Genomic DNA, 8550 nt, shown 5'->3' with positions numbered 1-8550 from the left:
AGTAATCAAATAAGAAAAATGGAAGCTTCACTATTTTTTATAAAGAAATTTAAGATTTACTTAGAAGATACTAATATTATCCACATATACCTAGTAAGTGTAGTCAAGTCAAAAAGAAAACTGCAAAGAGATAATATTGGAAATAAGAAAAGTGTTTTTAAATGAAAAACTATTGAAAAAGAGGAGATAAACAATAATTTTTACAAGATATTTAAAATATGAGGTAATCAACTTCAAGCCTAGAAAAATATTTAAAAACCTAGAAAAAATAGATGATTTTATGTTAAATATAAAGGAACAAAACTGGCCTATAAATTAAAATACCTGAACACCCTCATAAATGCAGAGGACCTTGAAAATTGCATCAGAGTACTGCCTCCAAAAACAGTGTGTTTTCTTTCAAAAGTCAAAGAACCAAATAACTTTTATTATACTTAAGCATTCCAAAGCCTAGAAAAATATGTATTTCAAAAAATTAACATTTTATACTAACATAACTTAATAAAATTAACATAAAATAGTTCAACATGAAAATAACAGGCTCTCTGCTCCTCCAGTTCGACAGACAGCTGCATCTGCTTGTGCAGTCCCATCGGCATCCTTGAGACACCATGGTGAAAGTAAAGGCCTGAGTCAATGGATTTGGCCGTATGGGGCACCTGGTCACCAGAACTGCTTTTAACTCTGGGAAAGTGAATATTGTCGCCATCAATGACTCCCTCATTGACTTCTACCACATGGTCTACATGTTCCAGTATGATTCTCCCCATGGCAAATTCCATGGCGGCATCAAGAATGGGAAGCTTGTCATCAATGAAAATGCCATCATCATCTTCCAGGATCAAGATCCCACCAAAATCAAACAGGGTGATGCTGTACTGAGTACATAGTGGAGTCCACTAGTTTCTTCACCACCATGGAGAAGGCTGGGGCTTACTTGAAGGGGAGAGCCAAAAGGGTCATCATCTCTGCCCCCTCTGCTGATGCCCCCATGTTCGTTGTGGTCATGAACCATGAGAAGTAGGATAACAGCCTCAAGGTTGTCAGCAATGCATCCTGTACCACCAACTGCTTAGCGCCTCTGGCCAAGGTCATCCATAATAACTTTGGTATCATGGAAGGACTCATGTCTGCAGTCCTTGCCATCACTGCCATCCAGAAGACTGTAGATGGCCCCTGTGGGAAACTGTGGCATGACGGTTGTGGACTCTCCAGAACATCATCCCTGCATCTACTGGCTCTACCAAAGGTGTAGGCAAGGTCATCCCTGACCTGAATGGGAAGCTTCATGGCATGGCCTTCCACGTCCCCACTGCCAACGTGTCAGTCATGGACCTGACCTGCCATCTGGAAAAACCTGCCAAATATGGTGACACCAAGTAGGTGATGAAGCAGGCATCAGAAGGCTCCCTCAAGGGCATCCTGGGCTACACTGAGCACCAAGTCATCTCCTCTGATTTTAACAGCGACAATCACTCTTCCACCTTTGATTCTGGGGCTGGCATGGCCCTCAACGACCACTTTGTCAAGCTCATTTCCTGATATGACAATAAATTTGGCTACAGCAACAGGGTGGTGAACCTCATAACCCACATGGCCTCCAAGAAGTAAGACCCCCAGACCACCAGCCCCAATGAGAGTGCAAGAAGAAGAGAGAGGCCTTCAGCTGCTGGGGAGTTCCCTGCTGTTCTCAGCCCCCACCACACTGAGAATCTCCCTTCCTCACAATTTCCATGCAGACCCCCTGAAGAGGGAGGGGCCTAGGGAGCCCCACCTTGTCGGTTACCATCAATAAAGTCCCCTGTGCTCACGTAAAAAAAAAAAAAAAAAAAAAAACAAAGAAAAGAAAAGTATAGCCAATTTCACTTAAAATAAAGAAACAAAAATTAAAAATAACACACTGCCAAAAATTAATATAAGACTATACTAAAATCACATTTCATTATACATTGGGGTTATTTTTAAAGTGTGAAGCTTGTTTAATGATTAAATATCTTAAATTAGTTTATTATGTGAAAATATTTTTATTGATAACAATAATGATGTTACCTAAAGATATAAAAGATACTTCTAAAATTTTCATCAATTTCTAAGAATAATTTTTTAGAAGACTAGAAATAATGGATAGTTTCTTAAAATGCTGTTTTAAATTATCTGTTAGAATTCAATGGACAACATTTGTCATAATAATAACCTAGAAGGACTCACGTTAATTTTAGAAACACAAATTGCTAACAATGAGAATACATTCTGAGAAATGCATCATTAGGCAATTTTGTCATTCTGAGAAAGTAACAGAGTGTACTTACACAAACCTAGATGATATAGCCTAGGCTAGATGGTACAGTCCATAGCTTCTAGGGTAAAAACCTGTACAGCATGTCACTGTGCTCAATTATGCAGGCAATGATAACACAATGGTCAGTATTTGTGTGTCTAAACATGGAAAAGACACACTCAAAATATAGTATAAAAGATAAAAATGGTACACCTGTACAGGGCATTTGCCATGAATAGAGTTAGAAGGACTGGAGTTGCTCAGGGTGAGTCAGTGAATGGTAAGTGAACATGAAGGCCTGTACAATACTATAGAATTTATCACTGTACAATTAGGATATACCAAATATATAAAAATATTTTTCTTTTTTTCAATAGTAAATTAATCTTAGTTTACTATAACTTCTTTACTTTATAAGCTTTTTTTAAACTTTTTGATTCTACTGTAACAACACTTAGTTTAAAACACAAACTCATTACACAGATGTACAAAAATATTTTCTGTCTTAATATACTTATTCTATAAGCTTTCTTCTTCTTTTTTTACTCTAAACTTTTTAATTAAAAACTAGGACACAAATACACACATTAGCCTAGGTCTGCACAGGGTCAGGATCATCAATACCACTGTTATCCACCTCCGCATCTTGTCCCACTACAAGGTCATCACAGACAATAACACACATGGAGCTGTCATCTATGATAACAGTTCCTTCTGGAACACCTCCTGAAGAATCCGCCTGAGCTTATTCTACCATTAATTTTCTTTTAAGATAAGTTGTAAAAGTATGCTCTAAAATCGTGATTAAAAGTATAGTGTACTAAATACATAAGCCATTTACAGTCTTTTATTATCATTATCAAGTACTATGTGCTGCACATAAATTGTATGTGTTGTACTGTTATACCACTGGCAATGCAGTGGGTTTGTTTACACCAGCATCACCACAAATATGTGAGTAACATGTTGCACTACGATGTTACGATGGCTATAATGCCACGATGTCACTAAGTCATAGAAATTTTTCAGCTCTGTTATAAACTTACCAAAATGTTGTTATACAGCGTGTGACTGCATACTAAATGTGGTGTCATTTAATATACTGTGTGTTCTGGAAAGGGCAATAATTCAATAATTCAGAAGATAATACAAATTGCAATGTGTAATAATTGAAAAACTAGTGTCAAGATCATTGTTTCTTGCATTTGATATGATTGAAGACTACATAAACATTGTAATAACTCTTAGAATGTATAAATATTAACATTTACTAAGAAGGCTGATTAAAATAACATAAGAATATAGGAATCCTTATTGGAATACTTAGAATACTTTAGTTTGTAATACAAACTGCCGTGTACATCCTCAACCCTGTATTAAAAGACATTAAAATAATTAGAAATACAATTTGCCAGATAATTTTTAGAGATCTCTAAAAATCTGACTGAAACACATAAAGGACACTAGGCTCATTGAAAAGATCTACTCTGTTACTTGATAGTGTGAACTATGTATATTGTCCCTCTATTAAGCTATAAATGGATATCAATGTTAATTAAAATTCAATTTTGGTGACTTTAAGACGCATGCATTAATATTTAAATTTCCCATGGGAAAGTAAATGTTCTAAAATAACCATCAATATTTTAAAAAGAAAAAAAGGGTGGCACTGGCTATAAATACTTAATAAGTAAAGTCGAAAGAACTGTCAGATTAGTAGATCTATAATCAGAAAAATTTGGTGAATTTTATGGGGGAAAGGCTACATCCATCTTTTTCATTCATTTTTCTTATTTATTTAAGAGTGTAGGTACTAAATAAAAATTTGCTGAATGAATGAATGAACAAAGTCAGGTTTTGAGATAACAGTAGCCCTGGCTACTTGACTGCAGCCTGGGAGACGCTCACAGCTTGAGGACATACCTAACCTATGCCTGAATTCCTTGCCCACAGAAACTGTGAGACAATGTTGGTGGCTTTCTGTTGCTATGTTTTGCTGTGTTTTTTATACATAAATAGATAAATAATACTCATGGAAAGATGCAAGAATTAAAACAAGTTGAAGAAAATATATGAGAACATTTGTCTTACCTTTCCCAATGGAAGGACTTCCACACATAGTGATAACTAAAGACAATACAAAGACTGAAGGTTTTACAGCATAAACATATCCAATATACAGGTTGTAAAAACATACAAATATATGACAACCGTTTGGGAAATGGCTTATGGTAAACACAAAAGGAAGATGTTTAATATTCTTAATAGGTTGGTGCAAAAGGAATTGTGGCTTTTGCCATTACTTTTGTTACCTTTATTAAGAGCTTTTTCAATTAATAAGAAATAATTGAACATCACAATTTAAAAACGGGAAAAAGGAATAAAAAGTCAGTTTAAAAGTTAAGAAAAAAATCAAAATAAGGTTTCACCCTTACTAGTCATTAACAAGCCACACATTAAAAAAAAAAAAAAAAAAATCTACAGAGACAACAGAAAAACAACCTATCACTTTTCTCATTGCTGAAAGACTTGTTCTCTGTTTGCTTTGGCATTAAAATTTCTCCCCATACACGTACAGTTTCAGCAGGGTTATGGGAACTTTCAATTTTGTCTTCTTTATTTTGATTGTACGGTGGGTCCACAGACTTGCCTTCGTATATTTACTTACAATATGTACCTCTTTTCTTGTCCATAGTTTCTATTTTAACTATACAATCGAAAGGTTATCTTTTAGTTTGTTCTTTTGAAGCTTAAATAATAGTTCTCTTTTCAAATACCAATTTCTTATGTTTTCTCAATTTCTGATTGTGTTTGTCTTTGACAGAATAACCTGGCTGTCAACAGCTTCTGTGAACTAAGAATTTTTTTTTCTATAATGAAATCTGCTTCCATTTTAAATCTGCACATTCTTCTTACTAATATCATCTCTATTAAAGTGATGATTTGTTTCTCATTTCCACTGTTGTTCAATCCTTTCTACTTTTTGATCCTTAAAGCCTCCTCTTGGTTTTATTTTTTATTTATTTTCTCCCCAAATCAGTCCCCAAAGAAGTACATATCTCATATTACAGAGATAAATATTGATCTCTTTATTTTTATTAATTTTTTTGTGTATGTTATATAAGCAAATATGCATCATTCTTTGGGATTATAACTTTCTCAAATATCCTCAGTCTCTCAACTGTGAGCAAAAAACATAAAAAAGAGTCGAAAAATCCTTGACCTTTATGGCAAGCTTTTGAACTCTCGCGATTTTGTGCTTTGCATCATTCATAATCACATTTCCCTCCTCCTCCAAGAGTTGTTCAAAATGAAGAAAAATAAACACATGTACATATTTAGATATAAACATGAAATACACAATAATAAATGCATAATGCATATGATTAAAAATGCAATGCATATGAAGTTCAAGACCCCTCCTTTCATGGTAAAGAGCTTCTTTTAAAAATCACTGCTAATATTTCTCGCCATTAAAAAGATAATTTTAGTCAAAAATTTAAAAGTTTTAAAAGAAAATAAATGAGACTATCTTGAGATACAAAATACGTTTTGTATCTCAAAGGACACCAGAAGAACAAATAATGAAGGCTGATAAATCAAAATATCTTTATGAGGAAATCTGCCAAAAGAATAAACATCATAAAAATAAAGTCAAAAGACACAATGCAGGATGACTGTGACAGACTACCAGTCTTCCTGAGAAACAAAGGACACTGGATAAATTAGAAAAAGACATTGCTTTGGAGAGCTACCAAGGGAACTGGGATTTGAGGAGGTCAGAGCCCACAGATAATAGCAACACACTACGGTAAGTCTTATACCTGCCCCTCTTTCTCCTAAAAGCATTTTCTAGCAATATGTGGTAGGAAGTTGTTGGCAGGGAGAACTTGAGCAGAGCTTTAAGCAGTCTTCTAGGACCACAAAAATAACACACACACACACACACACACACACACACACAAATGGAGTGCAGGCACACTCAGGTGGAACTGCCCCAGTAGACATTGCAGGTTTTTAGTTGGGATACCTGAAAGACTATATCCAGGAATAAGAATGAACTGAAAATACATAAGGACTAATAAAAACTGACACTTAGCCTTGAAGAAACTTAATCCATGGTGATTGATTACAATACTGTCAGTCAGAAACAAGTGAAAATACTCTCTAAAGGAAGAAACGTACTCTAAAACCTCTAAAATTTTTCATACACAATGTATGGAATTAAATAAAAAATTGGAATATGAATGAGAGAAAAAATTGGAATAAAAAACGTTTAAATGACAGTAGAAACAAACTCACAGGTGATCACTATAAAGATTATCATTCACCAACTTTAAAATAAATATGATTTATATATTAGGAAGAATATATCAATGTAAAATATTTTACTATAGATTTGGAATCTATAAAATTATATAATTAATTAATATAATTAATTACAAATTCTAGAAATGAGAAAAATAACTGATTTAAAGCATGCAATAAATGGGTTCAAGAATAGACTAGATACACCTAACAATATGATGCATTATCTGAAAAATAGATTAGTAGAGTATATTCAGGATAAATCACAGAGAAATAATCAACATGAGAAATACAGAATGAAATAAAATTATACAAATAGACACAAAGGGGGATGATTGAAAGAACAGAATATAGGCAATTTTTGAAGACATATAATAAAGAGTTTTCCATAATGAATGAAAGACATCAAACTACAGATTTCAAAGCAGTAAAGCTCAAGAAGACTAAATGCAAAGATTATCAAACCTGGGCATATCATAATGAAAATACTAAAAGTCTAAAATAAAGAGAAAAATCATAACCAGGCAGAAGAAAAAAGGCATATATTCTCCAAAGAACCCACTAAAACATTTACAATGTTTTCTTCAACAGAAATATAAGAAACCAGAGGTTAATGAAACAGAATGTGTGAAGTTCTACAACCAGCTAATATGGAAATAACAAAAAAGTCCCCTGACCAAAACAAAAAATGAGAAAACTCATCTCTAAAAAATAAACTGTATAAAAAATACTGAAAAATGTTCTATGGGAAGAAGAAATTTGATCTTACATACAAGAATGGGAAATTTCAAAGGATTGAAGAACAATGGAAATGAGAAACATATCATCATTCAAATAGAAATGGCATTAGTAAGAGGAAGGTTGTGTGTATTTAAAATGCATGCAGATTGCATTGTAGATATCAGTAGAAAGAAATCCTGGATTTCACAATAACTGACAAAGACTTATATCAAGAATGTATAACAATTCTTTTAAATGTAAATATAAATACCAAAGATTACAAAATGGTAATTCATTAAAAAAAGATAAAAAAAGAAAACACATCTATATATTTTATGACAATATGACATGTATATGATAGCCATAGGATGCTGTCATACATATGTCATGTTGTCATAAAATATATAAATAAGAACTTGAAGTAAAGCAAAGTTTCATGCTCTGATGGTGGGAGTGGAAATGGAAACTACAATTTTTAAATAACGATTTGGTAATTTTTCAAATGTTTACATATGAGAAAAGAAAACATATACTATAATGTATGCTGCAACACTTTGAAATATCAAAAATATGTATACAAAACAATGTCTCTCTGCATGAGAATAGACAAATAAAATATGGTATATTTATATAATGAAATATTGTAAAGCAGATAAAATGAGAGAGAACTATAAATAAAACAATGGATACATCTTCAAAATATATTTTTAGCCCAAAAATTGTTGCCAGAGGGTATTTCGAGCATAACATAATTTACATAAAAATTGAAGACATACACAATACTCATATATTATAAATACATAAATATATATGTAAGGATTTAAGAGTGTGTCAGACCAGTTTTAATTCTAGAGGGAACAGAGGAAATTGCAATAAGATAAAAATATACCTTCAGGAACTTAACTGTAATTATAATGTTCTATGTCTTAAAATAAAAAATATTAAGGAAATATAATTTTCCTGAAATGTAAAGCAACTGATGAGTATAGGAGGCATTCTTTTATTTTGTATTCTTGTTTCTTATATTTTTGTAGTAATTTAATAATAAAATACTTTTTTAAAAAGTCTGTTATGATATGAATAGACCCTGAAAGCAGAAAGCTAGAGGATAAGATAATGGTCCAGGTACAAGATGGTTATGGCTTAAACTTAACCATATGGCTTGGACAGTAGTCACCAAGTGACAAGTGGTTGGATTAAGGATAGCTGTTTTAAATTATGGCTAACAGAATTTTCCAAGGATA

At 32.8% G+C, this 8550-nt stretch overlaps 1 pseudogene; it reads left to right on the top strand.

Moving 5' to 3' along the window:
• Positions 1-611: 611 nt before the first annotated feature.
• Positions 612-1611, top strand: LOC112621219 (annotated as a pseudogene).
• Positions 1612-8550: the final 6939 nt, after the last annotated feature.

Source organism: Theropithecus gelada, chromosome 3, assembly GCF_003255815.1.
Source record: "Theropithecus gelada isolate Dixy chromosome 3, Tgel_1.0, whole genome shotgun sequence".
NCBI lineage: Eukaryota > Metazoa > Chordata > Mammalia > Primates > Cercopithecidae > Theropithecus > Theropithecus gelada.
The sequence above is the reverse complement of the archived record's forward strand: the minus strand, read 5'-3'. Positions and strand labels throughout refer to the sequence as shown.